General features: G+C 39.7%; 1 protein-coding gene and 1 long non-coding RNA gene across 8 annotated transcripts in view; one reads left to right on the top strand and one right to left on the bottom strand.

Moving 5' to 3' along the window:
• The window catches only part of R3HCC1L (R3H domain and coiled-coil containing 1 like), a 79,754-nt gene extending 61,848 nt beyond the window's left edge, over positions 1-17,906 (bottom strand). For 3 of the 7 annotated variants that reach the window (XM_038578466.1, XM_038578474.1, XM_038578471.1), the window contains exon 1: positions 17,819-17,906. The gene's annotated coding sequence lies outside the window, so the exon portion shown is untranslated. Of the gene's footprint in view, positions 1-1,017; positions 1,105-5,522; positions 5,639-17,012; positions 17,106-17,498; positions 17,633-17,818 lie in introns of those variants that run through there. The other 4 variants (XM_038578467.1, XM_038578472.1, XM_038578468.1 and 1 more) reach the window with 3 other exon arrangements.
• Positions 2,751-12,931, top strand: LOC111092944. Its single transcript, XR_005380478.1, has 3 exons — positions 2,751-2,842; positions 9,319-9,411; positions 12,745-12,931. It is a non-coding gene; the product is annotated as an uncharacterized LOC111092944 (long non-coding RNA).
• Positions 17,907-18,870: the final 964 nt, after the last annotated feature.

Raw genomic sequence — 18,870 nt, 5'->3', positions numbered from 1 at the left:
ATGCTTTCATGGCATGTCTATTTCTAATAACCTTCCAGCCTTAAAAGTGCTGACAATAATAATTCACTATTGCCTCTGAAACTTCCTCATTCACCTTGCCTCACCCTCAAAGCCATATGGTGAAGAACTTCACCAGGTGTCAGAAGAGGAACTCCCTCTCTTCTATTCCCCATAAGAATAATCTCTATACTTCTTCCTACCAACTCCCCAACCATTTGAAAATATATCCTTCTCTACATACTTCCCTTTCTCCAGAGGCACATGTGAACATGGGAACAGCAACCAGTGAAACTGGTAACACAATTCTTAGACTGGAAAAAGCTTCAAAGCAGAATGGAGAGTGCACTTTCAAATCTGAGTCTAAAAACAGAAGAAACTTGTATATCAAATACCTACTGAAGATGTTCTTTTCAGATGTTATCTTAAACAGGATATAATAGTTACAGTATTTTGGTATTAAGTCTCTTTTGGAGATGTATAGCCTTTGCCACTCTGCATGCAGTTGCACAAGAATATAGTTTGCATAACTGGAAGAAGTACTTCATGAAAAATCTGAGTATTAAGACAATGAAACTGTATACAGGATACATGATTCCAGTAGGATCGTAGGGACACCAAAATATATAAACAAACTATGGCATGAAAAGGTTTTTCTCACAACTAAACACAATTCATGTCCTCAAGTTATTTTACACTCCAGTGACTAGAGTCGCCATGCATCGGCACCAACTGATTTCACGCTTTATAGGCTGGGAAACGGTCTGAAGCTTAGTCTCTTTCACACACCACTGACATGGTAGCCCCATAGTTCACAATTTAACTGTTCGAAGTTTAATGTTAGTACACCTATTACTGACCACCTCAAAAGGCAGTCAGACAAAACTTTAATATAACTGAACAAAAGCAATATAACATGTAGGAGAAAGGTGGAGAGAAAACTCTGCTTCTTACTCTGCATATATACCTGGTGATGGGAAAAGAGAAAAAAAAACTCCCTCCTAACATTTCTTTTCCTACCAGACACTGGAGGTTGATCTGTATTTCTGGACTTATTAGAAATTAGTTCCTCTCCTGGGTCTATCCCGGGTTCCAGTCACTGATATCCTAGAGTTGACAAGAGAGTTAAAACAGACAAGACTTTAGGGCTGCACCTCAAATGTGACATGCATTAAAACTTGATCTTTCTTTCCTTTAGGAATCACAGACTAATGCTAATAAACCACACAATAAACTCTGAAAGTAGAAGCTACTAGGCTTAACCTGTGCTGTTGTATACATTACCTCATTTGATGCCAATTACAAACTAAGAGTAGCTAGGATTATCCCAATTTTACAGATAAGAAATCTGAAATTTAAGTTACTTAAAATCACACAGCTTCCAAGCATCGGCTAGGATTCCAAAGTCCCTGCACTTAACTACTATAGTAGACTAGAATATATGCCTTCTAAAAATTGGGGTAGGGGCACCTGGGTGGCTAAGTCAGTTAAACATCTGGTTTTGGCTCAGGTCATGATCCTGGGGTCCTGGGACTGAGCCCCATGTTCAGGCTCCCCACTCATTGGGGCATCTGCTTGTCTCCCTTTCCCTCCACCCCTCCCCCTGTTCATGGATACTTTCTCTAAAGTAAATAAATCCCCTCCAAAAGATGGGTAAAACAACAGATAGCAGAGAAGAGCTTTAAAAACAAAACAAAACAAAAAGTGCAGTAGCAGTAAGAGAAGAATTGCAAAGGGGATGGAATCCCTATGTTAGAAATAGTTATAACTCTGTCTCTCCTCCCTCCTTGTAGCTATACTAGCAAGTGTGAAGGCCAAATGTAGCTGATAAGAATCTGAGAAACCAAAAGAAGTTTCACTTCAAGGCAGACATAGAAAAAAATTAGAAAATTAACAAATAAGAGCTTCTCCTAAATGCAGACTGAAGGTTTTTCTTGTTTTTTTGTTTTGTTTTGTTTTGTTTTTTATTTATGAGAGACAGAGAGAGACAGAGACACAGGCAGAGGGAGAAGCAGGCTCCATGCAGGAAGCCTGACATGGACTTGATCCCAGGTTTCCAGGATCACGCCCTGGGCTGAAGGTGGTGCTAAACCACTGAGCCACCCGGGCTGCCCCAGACTAAAGGTTTATTAATTAGAGATTCAAGAATAACAAATACTGTAATTACCTTAGAATATATCTTCAGAGCAATGCTCTTTTAAAAATCAGGAAGCCTGTATAGAGCCCTACAGAAGGCATTCCAAGTACAGTGTACTGAACAAACATGAATCAGGTACTTAAACTGCATTCTAATATCTATTATTTTTATGATACAAAAAGAAAGATAAATGTTAAAGACTTGAAAAGCTAACAATAGGTAACAGCATCTTCTCAGAGCCAAATATTTATTAAGTGCAGATAATGTATTGAGATCTATGCTGGGACGGTGAAGATTATAAAGTAAGACTACAATAATATAACATGATTTGAACCACATGAATAATGTAACCTCCCCTTTAAGTTGTCCCCACCTAATGGGGAAGGTAAAAAAAAATTTTTTTCAAAAAAATATGAAGGTAATATATTACAGGCAAAGAGAAAAGCAGTAAATAATAAAAACCCAGAAAGAAAGAAAGAAAGAAAGAAAGAAAGAAAGAAAGAAAGAAAGAAAGAAAGAAAGAAAGAAAGAAAGAAAGAAAGAAAAAAAAAAAAAACAGAAAGAGAAAAATCACTAAGGGCCTGGAATGGCTGACGATGTCATAAAGTAGGCAGACTTGGAGCCAGGCCTGGATAAGCTGGTACAGAGAAGAGAATCAGGGGGAGACATTCCAAGGAAAAGGAATACCCTCAACAATATGAGGAGGCAGTAAGTCAAACAATGCTATTTTGGAGACAGTTACAGAAACTAGTCTAGCTAGAGGCAAAGGCTGAACCATACTGAACCATAATCTGCCCCATATTAAACTCTATTTCCACAATCCAGAAATACTCAGAAACCCATGCCTTGATGTCCAATGAAGACTGCTCTAGCTGGCCAAATGTTTCTGAAACAACACCAGTTGGTGGTATGTGTATATAAAATCTAATATGTAAATAAATAACAGGATATACAGTTGTCTGAGATAAAGGCCCAGTCATTCTGGATCTAGATATGGTAACTGGCCTTACTACCATTATAATAATTCCTGGAAAAGATAAGTTCCATCCCTACCACCCTGACTTTTATAAGTCTCGTTTCCTGGCATGAAGTAGTATTTCGAGTGTCTTCAAAAATTTAAATCTATCCAATCCATACTTTCATCAACAGACCATCTAGCCTTATAGTTTTGATGACAGAACGAAACAATAACACTCTGAAAGGAAAAGTGAAACGCACAATTTTCTATTCTACCAACCTCCCCACACACACTCTGGCTATTCATTTCAGAGTCATTTTAGCAGAGCTAACAATAGCTTCCATTCAAGCTACTTACAAAACCCAAGTTACTCCGCTCTTTTCTCATTTGTTCCCCTCCCCATCTTCTCTGTAACTTACACACGACTTACAACTTCACTCTGCTGGCCAACAATTCACAGGCCATCACAGATTGTCAGCACTGCGTTCAGGGACTTGAGAAGTACTCTTGTGGGACAACGCAGTGTGTTAGTACAGCATTTTCTCGGACACAATGTCACTCTTTATAGCCAGCTGCAAATTAGTTTCTTCTTAAAAAAATAATACTCCTAATAAGACAGGTACAAGGAGATTTTAAATAACCAAGATTAAAACTCACTTTGGTATGCTCTAAGATCAGAGCCATTTCAGACTCGTGCACAATGAAATCCCATGCCTCTGCTCACACAAGCCACAGACACAACTCTAGAAAAATCAAAAGTCAGCTTTCTGATGCTAACATAAGCAAAGAAACTACCAAAAAAGATATGAAAGGAGAATATTATTTCCCTTTCTGTAGCTGCTCCTCATCCTTAGATTCTATTTGAGAATACTTAAGCTCAGCTCTCAACATCAATATTTACTTTTCATTATATGCTGCTGTGTAAAACCATTTAATAGAAAATTCTGCAAATCACCAGTATCATTTCATTATAGTTTCCAATTTTTTGCCAAATGCTTTAGCAGCACCTAAGTAAAATAATCTTCCGACATTTGCTGTGACTAACTCTCTTGTTACCACTAAAGCCTTCACCCTACATATCAGTTTCCCAGTTAACACTGGTGACACATAAGAATCAGAAGCTGAAATAGAAGGGATCCCTGAGTAGGTTCAGAGTTTTAGTGCCTGCTTTTCGCCCAGGGCGTGATCCCGTCCCAGGATCGAGTCCCACACTGGGCTCCCTACATGGAGACTGCTTCTCCCTCTGCCTGTGTCTCTGCCTCTCTCTCTCTCTCTCTCTGTGCGTGTGTGTCTTTCGTGAATAAATAAATAAATAAAATCTTTAAAAAAAAAAAAAACAGAGATAGATTGAGAAGATCATTTAAGAGGACATGGGTAAGAAGAACCTCTTACAAAACAGTGGTCATATCAACTTACTGGTCTTCCAGGAAAAAAACCATATATATATATATATATATATATATATATATACACACACACACACACACACACACACACATACATACATGACAAAAAAAAAAACACCTACAGCGTAATATGAAACAAAATCAGGGACACCTGGGTGGCTGAGCAGTTGAGCGTCTGCCTTCGGCTCAGGTCATGATCCCGCAGTCCCAGGATCAAGTCCCACATCGGGCTCCCTGCATGGAGCTTGATTCTCCCTCTGCCTCTGTCTCTGTCTCTCTTGAATAAATTTTTTTTAAAAATCTTTTAAAAAATAAAATCAGTTTCACTAAATATCTCATTATTTTTCATTTCTAATTTGATAGTATTATTCATTCTGCTTCATTATGCTTTACTGAAGATAAAATTGACCATCTATTCTTCCTGAATCAACTCTTCAAAGCTCCACAATAACACAGCTTCTTTACTGCTCCCTGTATAAATGAGAGGGGGAAGCTCTAAAGCTTTACGGGAAGGATGTCAATTCTCAGTTCTTACAGGTAGGAGGAGACTGAAAAGAGCAAAGCTAGTATTCCAGCTCTGAGAACTAACGCTAATATTTAACCAGCCTTTGTTCCCTTTACAACAAACACCAAAATTAAGAACAACAGTAAACAGAAGAAAATCTTTGAGACCTTAAGTCCTTCAGGAAATTGCCACTTGCAAACTTGTTTCACATGAGAGTTACAAATAAAATGACACTAAAGAAACAAAATATAAGCAAGCAGGGATCCCTGGGTGGCGCAGCGGTTTGGCGCCTGCCTTTGGCCCAGGGCGCGATCCTGGAGACCCGGGATCGAATCCCACATCGGGCTCCTGGTGCAAGGAGCCTGCTTCTCCCTCTGCCTGTGTCTCTGCCTCTCTTTCTCTCTGTGTGACTATCATAAATAAATAAAAATTTAAAAAAAAAAATATAAGCAAGCAAACAAATATTTAGAATAAATAAATACTTCTCTAATATATGCATGAAGTCGTCAACTGACTTACCAAATAAATGACATTTAATTTTTGAATAATAAAACTCTAGAACAAGCAGATAGATTTTCTCTAAAAGGCAAGCAGTACAAAGATTTCCTTCTGAGAAACAGCAACCTCACCTGGAAAATAATAATAAAAGTTATTTTTATAAAAATATATAATTATCACTTCTTTGACACCAATCTATGCAGTTAACTTTCATTATCTCATTTCATGAATACTAAGAGCTTACCTACCACAGAATGTACAATGAAGATAAACACAAATGACAAAAATACTTCTTAGAAGCTCATCAACCAAACAGAATAAAAAAATGTCATCTTTTCTCATTCTCAGTCCTGTGAAAACTAGTCTGAGAGGGCAAAAATGCCTATCATATGCCATTTAAAAAAGAGAGGGCAGTTACTGGGGTGGCTCAGTCAGTTAAGCACCTGCCATCGGCTCAGGGCATAATCCCAGGGTACTGGGATTGAGCCCCTTTTCAGGGGTGGGGGTGGGGGCGGGGAGCTCCCTACCCAGCAGGAAGTCAGCTTCTTCCTCTCCCTTCACCCCTCTCCCAATTTGTGTGCTACTCAAATAAATAAAATCTTTTAAAAAGAGAGAGAGATAAAACAAAATAATACAAATGATGAAAAACAAAAAGATGATCAACTTCTAGTCATTACTATAGTTCTAACTTACAGGATGGCACATGGTGGATGCTCAGCAAGAATATACTGAATGGATGGTTGGATGGATAAAAAGTAAACCAGCAAAGAAAAAATAAATCACATCAGTTAGCAGAGAAATGCAAATAAATGTACCTTTTTTTGCCCATCAAACTGACAAAGATTTTTTAAGGGATCCCTGGGTGGCGCAGCGGTTTAGCGCCTGCCTTTGGCCCAGGGCGCGATCCTGGAGACCCGGGATCGAATCCCACGTCGGGCTCCCAGATGCATGGAGCCTGCTTCTCCCTCTGCCTGTGTCTCTGCCTCTCTCTCTCTCTCTCTCTGTGACTATCATAAATAATTAAAAAAGGCCATTTTTTTAAAAAAAGGATGATCTCTGGTTCACAGGATGACTAAAAGTGCAGAGGTCTTTAAAACAGGGTGATTAAGTGACCCTGTTAAAAGCTAAGATCTATGGTTCCCCACCTCCATCCCCACACACCAGCTCCCAAAAAATGCAAATTGCTATAGATTACAAGGACCTCGGAGCAACTACAAATATTCAGCACTACATAAAAAGAGACTCGGACCCACACCAAGACACATCACTGTTAAATTTTGGAATACTAGGAATGACTCAAGAGCTGAGCATTTGGCTTGGGCTTGGGGCATGATCCCAGTATCTGGGATCAAGTCCCAGGGCATTGGACTCCTTGCAGGAAGGCTGCTTCTCCCTCTGCCTATGTCTCTGCCTCTCTCTCTGTGTCTCTCATGAATAAATAAAATCTTTTTTAATTAATTAAATTTCAGAATACTGGAACAAAGAAGAAACTCAACAAGTTTCCAATAAGTAGGTCCAAATAAGAGGATTTACATTTGTTGAGGCCTTCTCAACAGCAATAAAGGACAAGAAGAAAAAACTATGCCTTCAAAATTCCAAAGAAAAACATTTTCAATCTAGAATTTTACACTCATCCAAACTATATTTATCAAATGTGAATACAGGAGAAAAAAAGACACTCTGACATGGAAAGGCTCAAAAAATGACCTCCCATGTATATTTTCTTAGAAAATTACCAGATAACTGAAAATTTAAAGTTCTAAAAATTTAGGAAAAAACAGATTGTTTGCAGCCATGGTAAATTGCCAGAAGAACCAGTTTTAAATCCATTCAATTGATAAGGCCAACTTAATCCAGCAGGCACTCTTTTACAAGTCAAACAATAAGGGACAGATTCACTCCAATAAACACATTCCGAAGTGCCAACCAATAAACAATGTCACCCAAGTAGCCACGCTTCTACAGATGTTAACCCACTTCCACCTCTTAAAATCTTCCAATCCCTGAACTCTACACTTCCCAAACCACTATGTTTAACAATCTGCTTTGTTCAAGAAGATTGGCCTGATGAGGTATTCTAGATAGTGAGTGATAGTCTCACCATCCTTTGACACCAAATGAAGAAATAAACCAAAACAAAGAAAGGCACAGAATATGGAAAACAGGAAATCCAACAAGAGAGTAGTGAAGGAATATTGGTGAATGGACATTTCTGGATTCCAGGATGCAAACTGCACCAAAAGTAGAAGGCACCTGATCCAGACTGAAACTATAGGAGTCAGGCATGTTGGAGGCTGTCATCCCCATGTTCTCTGCCACAGTAACACGTTTTTAATCCAACACAACTATTAGAGGATGTGCTCTACCTAAGCAAGAGGGTAAATGATGAAAAAAGTAAAAATCAAACTGAAAAGGAGAAAAAAAGTATAAAGATAACAAGGGGAAATCTTCCCAGGAAAAGGGCTGTGAAGTAGGCTCAGATAAGAGGACAGTGAAGGTCTCCAGAAGAGAAGTTGCCAAAATTTTTTTTTAAAAGGTAAGAAAATTGGAACTGACAGATTACTGTGACTGATTTGTGGAAAACTGCCCTGAAAGGCTACTATTTCAGACACTATCAGCAAATAAAATTTGTACAGCCATAATAATGTAAATACAACATTAACTATCTCATTTCATTGAATATTATAACAACTAAATTGGGAAGCTAAAGGAGAAATAGTAATGGTAATGACAGTTTAAGAACAGGACATATTTCTCTCCCATAATAGAAACTCAATATATAATGAAAAAAGTGGCTGAAAGTCGTTCCCTTCAGGAAGGAAACAAAGAGTACACAGGGATTCACTATATTTTGTTATAAATCCTTTTTTTTTTTTTTTTTACTGTTTGACTTTTAAAACTTGTCTATTTTAAATGATATGTCTGAAAAAAAAAAATTAAAAAAAAAAAAAAAATGATATGTCTGTTGATAAAATATAAAAAAAGCAACTGATGAATTTATCTTAAATGTATTGTTCATTCAAAAATATATAAATAAGACGTTTTCAATTGAAAGGAATTAAAAAAAATCTTTGGGGAAAAAAGTTCTTCCTCTTTTTGGGAAGACCTTCATATTTCCAATGCTAAAAGAACACAAATATACAAAATCTAGAGGCTTTAAAAATAAAACAATTTTAAGGCAAATAATTAACACTTGAGTAGACAGACAGAATTCAGTAATTGTTACACTAGAAAGATCGTAGGTCTGATCTTACTTACAAATTCATTACTGATCAGGAGAATGCAAATAACACATTTAATTAAATTTGCCCATTTATCTATTTTGGAAAGTACAATTAACAGCAGTGAGAGAGAGCAGTAATATAAAAGGACAGAGATGGATTAAAACATTGCCCAAAACAACCAAACTGGAGAGTGGATGGAAAGCGAAGTAAAATTATAGGCTTAAAACTACAGAAGTATTAGAGGCTTATTTACCATCATTTTACTGCACACTGCTGCCATATGAAGTAATTTAGGCCGATGCCAATGTTAAAAGAGGAAGTCTATAAAAATCCACACACAGTATGTTTATTTGTATACACACAAGTATACACGTACATACAATTTTTTCCTTATAAGGGATTGATAATCCTTATTAAACAAGAATTCATGAAGGATTACATCCTAAAAACGAAATATTGTTGAACCAATCTGACAAGAGTGGTTTTATACTCACAGTTTTCCAATGTGTAGAAACTCTGTTAAGGATTACCAATAATGACAAAGTGCCCTAAAGACAATTAACTGTGTTATCTACCCTATATTCTTCATCTAGCTACACTTGGATTACCCTCATTGTTCCTGTACTTTATGCCCAGGCTCTGACCACTCAAGATAGGCTACGTTTCCCAACCTCTCCAGCAGAAAGGTATGGCTAAGTGAGTAATTTTCACCAATGGAATATAAGCATAAATGGTAAAATATCCTCAAAGGGAAGGAGATGTGTTCTCTTCTTCCTCCCTTCTGACGATTGGAATGTAAATAAAACAGCTGGAGCTCCAGTAACTGTCTAGACCATAAAGTGACTTTGGAAAAGAACAGAATCCATGCACAGAAGAGAAGCAACATGACACCCTAACAAATCAATCAGACCAGTCCTGGACTACTTTTGGAATATCTGACATTAAGAGAAATACAATTCTATGATGTTTAAGTCTCTGTTATCTCCATCTGCTCCTTTGCCAGCCCCTTTTCTGCCTCCCAACCCCTTTCTAGGAGTATTTCCCAATATTCCGCCCTGGGTCTTTTCTACTCTTCTCCCACTGGGTTCTAGGCCAACATTCTAAAAAACAAACAACCCACCCCACATCTCTCTATGTCAGATCTTTTGTGTTTTAGTTTTATCTCCAGCTGCCTATCATTTCACTTCTATGAGATATAACTAAACAGGAACATAAGTGATTTTCAAAACAAACAAAACAGAGAGGCACCTGGGTGGCTCAGTAGGTTAAGCATCTGCTCTCTGTTTGGGTCAAGATCCCAGAATTCCGGGATTGAGCCCCACATCAGACTCCCTGCTCAGCAAGGAGTCTGTTTCCCCCTCTCCCCTCTGTTCCTCTTCCAACTTGTGTGCTGTCAAATAAATAATATCTTAAAAAAAAAAAAACAGATAATACAATAGTGACAATAGCAATAATAGTGGTGGTTGTGATACTAATAGATGGCTAATATTTACTGAGCTCTTAATATTTGTGAGGCACTGTTGTAAGCACAAGAGCTAATCTCAACAACAATCCTATGAGGTAGGGAGTATTATCACCATACCCATTTTAAAAAATGAGGAAACTGAGACACAAATAACTTGCTCAAGACACTTAACTAATGTACCAAAGAGATCATTCAAACCTAGGCTTTCTAGAACCTACCCTTTTAACCAGTGTGCACTAGCACTTTAAGGATGCTATCCCAGCTTCAGACTTTTTAAGTTGTCCTCAGCAACCACGCTACAGTCATTTATACATCCACCATAGTAATAAATTTTATGCCTCTGCTGATTCATTTTTAGAAACTGTCAAATATCACTTAGAAGTAAGTAAATAAGATGAGTGATCAAGCTAGAAAATACTCTCTTGAAGACAAAGGATACGATTACCAAGTAATGAGACTGGTTTTCTTGTATGACTCAACTGGTCCTGAAAGCAGTTTCAAATGACAAATTCCAAACAATATATTTGCTAAAATAAATGCACGACCTCAAAAACAAATTATTTTAAAGGGGAGAGCATTCATTTTTAAGTTCTTTAGTTTTAAAGCACCAGATTTTTTTAACTACCACTCAAATTATCTAATACCTAAAACCTGTAATAGCACTTGCACTCATTATCTTTCTCCCTAGGCCTATTTGAGCTCCTTTCCCAATGTCACTATCAACGACACCATAATATACTCACTAGATCAGGCTCAAAACTTTGAGTTATCCTGATTCTTCCAGCTCTTCCAATCCCATGTTTACTGTTCTTCCTCCACAAGAGCTATCATGTTTTGTTTATACATTACTCTACCAGTGTCCTATTGCAATACTCTCCAGCCACTCTTAACTAGAGGTTATCCCATAAAGCTGCCAGGACAACCTTTCTCACTGTTTTCATCATATGACTCACCATCACCCACAGGACCAAATTTATATTCCTCAGCCTAACCTTCAAAGCCTTCCATTAATTCTTCCTCATTATCACACATATATAAACCTAAAAAATCTCATCTCATTACTACTCATCATCAATAAAAATCAGACCTTTCATTTGTGCAATACTATTAACATTCCCTTTTTGTCTCTGCTCACATATCGTACTCATTTTTGCTTCTAACTTCCCATCCTTCCTTTCTGTGTGGAACTCTCTTCTGTCCTCTCCAGTCAATTTGTTATTCCAGCACTTCCTTCAAGAGCCTCCTCTTCCTTGAAGCCTAAATAACCTCACAGATACTGATATATTCAGTATTACTCAACACAGGGATCATCCAGTAGCAGAACTATAAGAATCTCAAAGACTGACCAGACCAGGTCTTCTGTGTATGAGTGATTGTTCTGTCAAATACCTTAGAAAGTTTGCATGACAGCTACCATAATAAAAGCCCAGAGATAAACTATAACTTGCCCAGTTTTTCAGTTTGGCAATGGTAAAGCTAGAATTTGAACCCATCTCCTAAATTTCCCATTCAAAATGATTACAAATTTGAAGGTCACTGCCCAGAATATAATTCATGTTAATTCTAGAAGTTGTGCTAGACACTATTCATAAACATATTACTTTTTTAAAATTAGGATACAAAAGTTCTATACAATAGCAAGAGATTCCAATTTAAGGGTATCTGCATTACATTAAACACATACACAGAAAAGAGAAAGGAAGGAAATAATCCAAAATGTTAACAGTTACTTCCAGATGGTGAAAATACAGATATATCTTTCAAATCCTCTGTAATGAGCACATATTGAATTTATAATAGTAACAAGAAATGTTTACAAAATTAAAACTGTATGACATTATAAAGTCAAAGATAAATTCCTTGACTGAACTCAAGGGTCAGAAGCAAAGAAAAGTTTCAGACTACTCAAGGAAACAAACAAGAAGCACAATACAAACAAGAAACACTATGGCAAGAAGGGAAAGAAAAGCAATGTCACATTAATGGCATTGGTGGCATAAACCAAAAGCTGCATGGCTCCTGGGGCTTGTCAACTCCAATATTTAATAAATCGTTGGTTCTCACACTAGAGGAGTCAAGAGGCCAAAAAAGCTACTGGAAATTCTGAATGTATTGAAAGATGGTCGCACTGAGTTTGAAACTGTTATTTAGAATGGTTGCAGAAAATTACCAATCACATAAACAAATCAAGGCTATTTCTTTTCTTCTGGGTCTTTTCCTAAAATGAAAATGTGAAATGAAAGCACAAAAGTTCAGAAAAAACTCATAGAATTAAAAAGTTTAGAACCACAATATAGGCTAATAAATTCATCTTTTCCTGGCACTAGGTTTTTAATTCCAGTACAAAATCCCTTATTCAAAATTCTTAGGGCCAGAGAGGCTTCAGAAATCCCAAATTCATGGATGAGTTTGTGTTCCTCTCTTAAAGACTCTGCCCTTCAGTCAGTTACTTCCCCGCACCTACCCAGTACCTCATTTCCAAAACATTCTTGTTACCTTTTGCCTCTGATCTTTGTAAACAAGCAGGATTGCTATTATTATCCCTATTTTACAGATAAGAAAACACAAACTGGACTACCAGTATAAATTTGAGAGCATGGGATCCATGCGTGGCTCAGAGGTTCGGCGTCTGCCTTCAGCTCAGGGCGTGATCCTGAAGTCCCAGGATGGAGTCTTACATCAGGCTCCCTGCATGGGGCCTGCTTCTCCCTCTGCTTGTGTCTCTGCCTCTCTCTCTGTGTCTCTCATGAATAAAAAAATAAAATCTTTAAAAAATAAATAAACAAATAAATAAATTTGAGAGCTTGCGATTTAAATCCAAGTGCTTCTTTTCTTTCTTAAAAACTCTTCTGGTATTCCATGGTAAAGAACTAGAAACAGACCAACTACAAGTCAATATTAGAACTATGCATATATTCTTTTCTAAGAAGCAAATCTCCTACTAACAAGTGCCACATACCTTTTGCCTCTATTTTGCCTCTGGGCCAAGTTAAATGGTCAGGAGCTGTCACAAATCTGTATCGTCATATTCATCTGTTAACCTGTATTATCTAGGACCCTCACAATACTAAAGACCAGAACCTGCTGTCTCCAACAGTGCTTCCCTGCTTCTCTATTTTTATCCCTAGTCTGACATCCCACATTTGACATAAAAAGGAAGAAAAAAAAAAGACACAAGAGGGACAACAAATATTAATAAAACTGAAGAGTGAATTTGAAGAATGGAAAGCTTCATAGAATACTAGCGTAAGACAGGTGAAAAATACACACCACGACTGGGAGCAACTGGTCTATGTTTTACTCCAAATTCAGGCTTAGAGCTTGCTGAGCAACACCCTATAACTTCTCTTCTATCTAAAGCTCTGACAACTGGTATTTCTCTGTAATTCAATAAACTCTTACAAGTACACCAGCATCATCCATCCTGCTGAGCTCATTAATGGGGACCTCTAAATGTTTTCTCCACTAGCTAAGAGCACATTTTCTGATGGGTGACATAGTAAAAGGAGGGTTCTCTTTCAAGATATGAATAGCCTAGTTTCATTTCTTCTCACTTCTCCTATAAGTGAGAAGTCTACAACAAATACTGTTCAACAACTAAAAGAAATGTCTAAATTATAAATCAGGTTAGTGGCTGTCAAAGATCATCCTTTAGGTCCCCAGTTTTATACAAAGTGTGAGAACTAGTCTTATATTTATACAGGTTTATAATTAAAAATCTATACTTTTACTTCTGGTAGTAACTCATTTAATTCTGTCTAATGAGTGTATGAGTGCCAAATCAACAATATATCAGTTTTATCATTCATTCTGGTGAGCTATTTTTTGAGTAGTTAGCTTATGGAGCTAATGAGGACAGGGTCATAGATTCAAACATGTGGGCCAATTAGCTTTGCTGTGTTTTCAGGATTCTATGGTCACAGTCAACAACCTTAACCTTGGCTAACAAAACAAAACAAAGCAAAACATACATACATACATATATACACACACACACGCACACACACAAACACTAATCAAGTAAAGCATTAGGGAAATGAATGCAGATGTATTACCAAACAAAGCAATGATTATCAGAAAAACATAATAAAAAAATTTAAGTAATAATAATAATATGATCTACCTTTTGCTAAGGCTGGTTAGTACACCACACAAATAATCTCTTATCTTTTCAGTCATATGGGGTTGATATTACTATCCCTGTTTGACAGATAGGAAAATGAATTCAGAATGATAATATGAATCGAAGTCATCAATTACCATTAAGTAGTGGAGCCTGGATTCAAACCTTGATCTAACTCCAAGCTTAGATTATTTCCATGATACTATATATATATATATATATATATATATATATAGTCTCTCGAGAGCATGCCTTAGGGACACATGACAATCAACAAAATGTTTTTATTCAGAACTATTCAGCACAGTCATTACTAACTGAGCATATCCACTACATACACTTAGATGCTACAGCTGAGAACGAGCCTACCTTCCAAAACTTCTCTAGGTAAAAAAAAAAAAAAAAAAAATCATGAACCAAAATTTTAAAACAAAAGAAAAAATAACACAACAGAGTACACTAAATTTTAATGGAAGCAACTACTGCCATAGTTTTGTATAAAAGTTTATAGTGAAAAAATAGTTACCTGGCTGATTCATAACTAAACATAAGAATGAGGGGTGCCTGTGTGGCAGAGTTGGTTAAGCATTCAACTCTTGGTTTCAGCTCAGGTGATGATTTCAGGTAGTGAGATTGAGCCCCACGTCAGACTCCGCGCTGAGCATGGTGGAGCCTGCTTAAGATTCCATCTCTCTCAAATAAATAAACAAATCTTTAAAAAAAATAAGGATGTAATTTATAAGGCAGAGCCAGAGGATACCACATTCAAAAAGAGAGTAAAAGAAACATTTCCGGGATCCCTGGGTGGCGCAGCGGTTTGGCGCCTGCCTTTGGCCCAGGGCGCGATCCTGAAGACCCGGGATCGAATCCCACGTCGGGCTCCCGGTGCATGGAGCCTGCTTCTCCCTCTGCCTGTGTCTCTGCCTCTCTGTCTCTCTCTCTCTCTGTGTGACTATCATAAATAAATAAAAATTTAAAAAAAGAAGAAAGAAACATTTCCTAAATATCTGAGTCTGCAGAAATCTTGTAGTCAACACTCATTTGTAGGAACTAAAAAAAAAAAAAATTCAATTCTTAACCCTAAGATTTTGCTTTGACCAACAGATCAGTTTTCTCTATTAGATTTTTCTTTTGGTTTCTCTAAACTCTCACTCCTTGCAAATGCACATATACCAATGTCACTAAAAGTTTTCACCTTCAAAAACGAGGTCACCAAACCTTCTGGAACCTACCCACTAAACTAATTTTTGGAGTCAAATAGTCTGACTTTAAAAAAAAAAAAAAAAAAAGGCAGGGGTGAGGGGAAGGACAAAAAATGCTCTACAAAACTCTCTTCTAGTCAATAGTCACTAAATCATAAACATAGATAACTTCTACTACAAGCTACAATGTGCAGACAGAAAACCACATTCTTACTACAGGTTACAAATGAAGCACCAGTCCAAAGCACATCCCAACAACAATCTTTTCACAACAGCATTTGGAAGCCTCTAAAAGTAAAAAATAGCGTAATATAATTTTTATATAAAGTGCAATTACTAAAAAAAAAAAAAAACTGCAATCTGAGAACGTCTATTTACAGTATTTTTGAGCTAAGAATAGCTACCTCATTTTACAGGAAAAAAAAAAGAATCTCGAGAAATACATTACCTAAATTATCATTTTTGATCATCACCGCAGTCAACAATTACAACAAAATAATGAGCACTTACTACCAGCACTACTAAGCTCCTTATATTCACATCTCATTTAATCCTAATAGATACCTTGGCAGGTAAATGTTATTATATCTATTTTAGAGACTAGTAAACAGGCTTAGAGAGGTCAACTAATTGGCCAAAAGTTAATGCAGAAGTCACAAAGTAAGACAAAAAGCCACCTGCTTAGTCTCAGATCTTAACTGCCAGAAGACTGGAATATGGACTATTTATATTCTGAATTCTAACTATGAAGAAAGAGAGTTAGGTGAAGATAACCCCAACGTTGCAGCTAGTATGCACACGAGGTTTGCGGGATTGTGTCAGAACTAGAGCCCGATTTAGCACCAGTTAGTATCTGAAAGGGGGCGGGGCGGGGGGGGGGGGGACACGACCTGTTGGAGACGGGCATTAATTTAACACAACTAAGAAACTGTTAAGTGCTGAGATACTTGCACTTCTGTAATGAAGGAAGGTTAGAACAGAGCAAAAAGGGTAGACGGGTGGGTGTGTTGCGGGGAGGGAAGTGTCCAAATTCAGGGGGCAGGGTTTAAAATCCAGATGCAGTTGAAAATGGACTCCACAGGGGCTAGGGCCTTAATGTCACCTCTTCAACAGGTACATGGCTTAAGAATGTGTGTACGGCTTCCTCCTATTTACTAACTCATTTGATTTTCACAGAGCACGGTCATCTTTATAATCGAGTTCACAAAGGCGTGAATGTGGTTTTAAAATTACAACTGGGGACCCCTGGGTGGCGCAGAGGTTTGGCGCCTGCCTCTGGCCCAGGGCGCGATCTTGTGGAGACCCGGAATCGAATCCCACGTCGGGCTCCCGGTGCATGGAGCCTGCTTCTCTCTCTGCCTCTCTCTCTCTCTCTTTTTCTGTGACTATCATAAATAAATAAAATAAAAATAAAAAAAAATTTAAAATTACAACTGGCAGAGACTGAAGACAGTTGGAGGGTGAGCTTGGATCTGATAGGTGCTTTCTCACACGTACCGCTTCTGTTGAAGCCCCCAACGCTGAAAGGCACGCAGGCCGAAGCCTATCATCCCCATTTTCCAGACACACAAACCGAGGCTGCGGTAAACGGGCTACAAAAGATCACAAGTCCAGCAAGTGACAACCCTAAGACTCCCAGAACATTAGAGCCCAAACCCTATGCCTCTTCCCTTTCTCAAGTCTGAGAGGCGGCTTTATTAATAAAAGAAAAAACTTAATAATCGGCCCTGGGGTTTTCCGAGGGCCGCTCAAGAAAACCAGGAAGTACCTCCTCCCGCAGAGACGGCTCACTCCCAGCCCACAGCCCACAGCCCACAGCCCACCGCCCGGGGCTCCCGGCCGGCCGGGCGGACCCACTCGGAAGGCTCGGCTCGCAGCCGGGAAGTCGCCAGCAGCCCCGGGGTCTTCTCGGGGCGGCCTCGGTGGCCCACGGCCCCGGAACCCCGGGGCGGGGAGGGGGGTCGCCACGGACCCGCTCAGTACCTGTTGAAACCCGGGGACGAAAGGTCCTCTCCGCAGAGAGTATCTGGGAAGAGGGCCCAAGGCGGGCACGCAGCCCGCAGCACAACAGGGCCTCGGAGGATCCCCGCAACCCCGGGCCCGCAGGGGTCGAAGGGCCGCAGCTTCCAGCAACCTCCGCCCCGGGCGCAGACCCGCCCCCAGCGTCACGTGAGAGAAAAGAAATACCGGTAACAGAGGGGAAAGGAAGTATTGTCCAAAGTGTGCGGGGAGGAGCGGGAGCCGCCAGCCGCGGCTCGGGGTGCGGAGGGAGGGAGGGACTGGGACGTGGGGCCGCTCGTTACCGGGGGCGCCGGGGCTCTCCGCTTCCGCCGCCGCCTCGAAGCTCTCGCTCTTCCGCCCGCGCCGCTGGGGCGCGCGCCAGGCCTCGACTCCGCCCCGCCCCGCCCCTCGCCGCGCCGCGGGGCCTTCTGGGGGTTGTAGTCCGCCCACGGCCCGCGCTGCGCGGGCTGCTCCGGGTCACGTGCGGGAAGGGCTGGCACCAACCGCGAGGGTGGGAAGGCGTTTGCGCTTCTGGCTGCCGACCCTACCCCCTTCCTCTCGTTCGTACACTGAGCTCGGACCCGCTCACGCCTCGCTCAGTCACACCATCCCTCCTTTTCCCTTGACAGCCAAGTTTTTTTTGAGAAAGGCAATCTGATTCGCCTCCAATTCCTCCTGGGTGCTCTGCGGCGGGTTCTGCCCCCCTCAGGAAATGCCCTTGTTGCCAATCATTACATCCTCGTTGCCAAACTCACGGCAGGAATTTTCAGGTCTTCTAACTTCACCTTTAGCCACCATTTGAGGCTGCTGGACATTCTTGATCACTTCCTGTCTATGTTACTACCTGGATTTTCCTTCCTCTCAGGCCATCCTCCTCAGTGTCTCCTTCAAGGATTCTTTTTCTAACCAATCTCTTAAATATGAGTGTTTTCCGGAGTTTTTGGCAATGGAGTGAAGGTTGGGGGCAGGGGAGGGCTGAGCTCCACATTTGTAATCCCAGCTTCTTAGAGGGCCCCTCCTCATCCGTGTCCCACAGGCCTCTCAGATGTAGCAGTTGGAGAAGTAAACGACTCTCTGCCCCCTTTCACTAGTAATCACTCCAACCTCCCACCTAGATTCCTCCTTCTCTCGCTTCCTCTTCCACCCATGCCCAAGTGGTCACCGTATCTTAGAGTATCTCCCAAGCACCTCTCCAATCTGTTCCCTCTTCACACCAACCGCCGGTGATTTAACTCAGACCTGCATCATCTCTCCCATTGGCTTCCTTACTGATCTCAGCACCTCAGCACCTCCCATTTGTGTAAATGGCAAATTTAATTATGTCATACTTTTGGTGATATCCTTTCAAGGATTC

Source organism: Canis lupus, chromosome 28 (genome assembly GCF_011100685.1).
Source record: "Canis lupus familiaris isolate Mischka breed German Shepherd chromosome 28, alternate assembly UU_Cfam_GSD_1.0, whole genome shotgun sequence".
Lineage (NCBI taxonomy): Eukaryota > Metazoa > Chordata > Mammalia > Carnivora > Canidae > Canis > Canis lupus.
The sequence above is the reverse complement of the archived record's forward strand: the minus strand, read 5'-3'. Positions and strand labels throughout refer to the sequence as shown.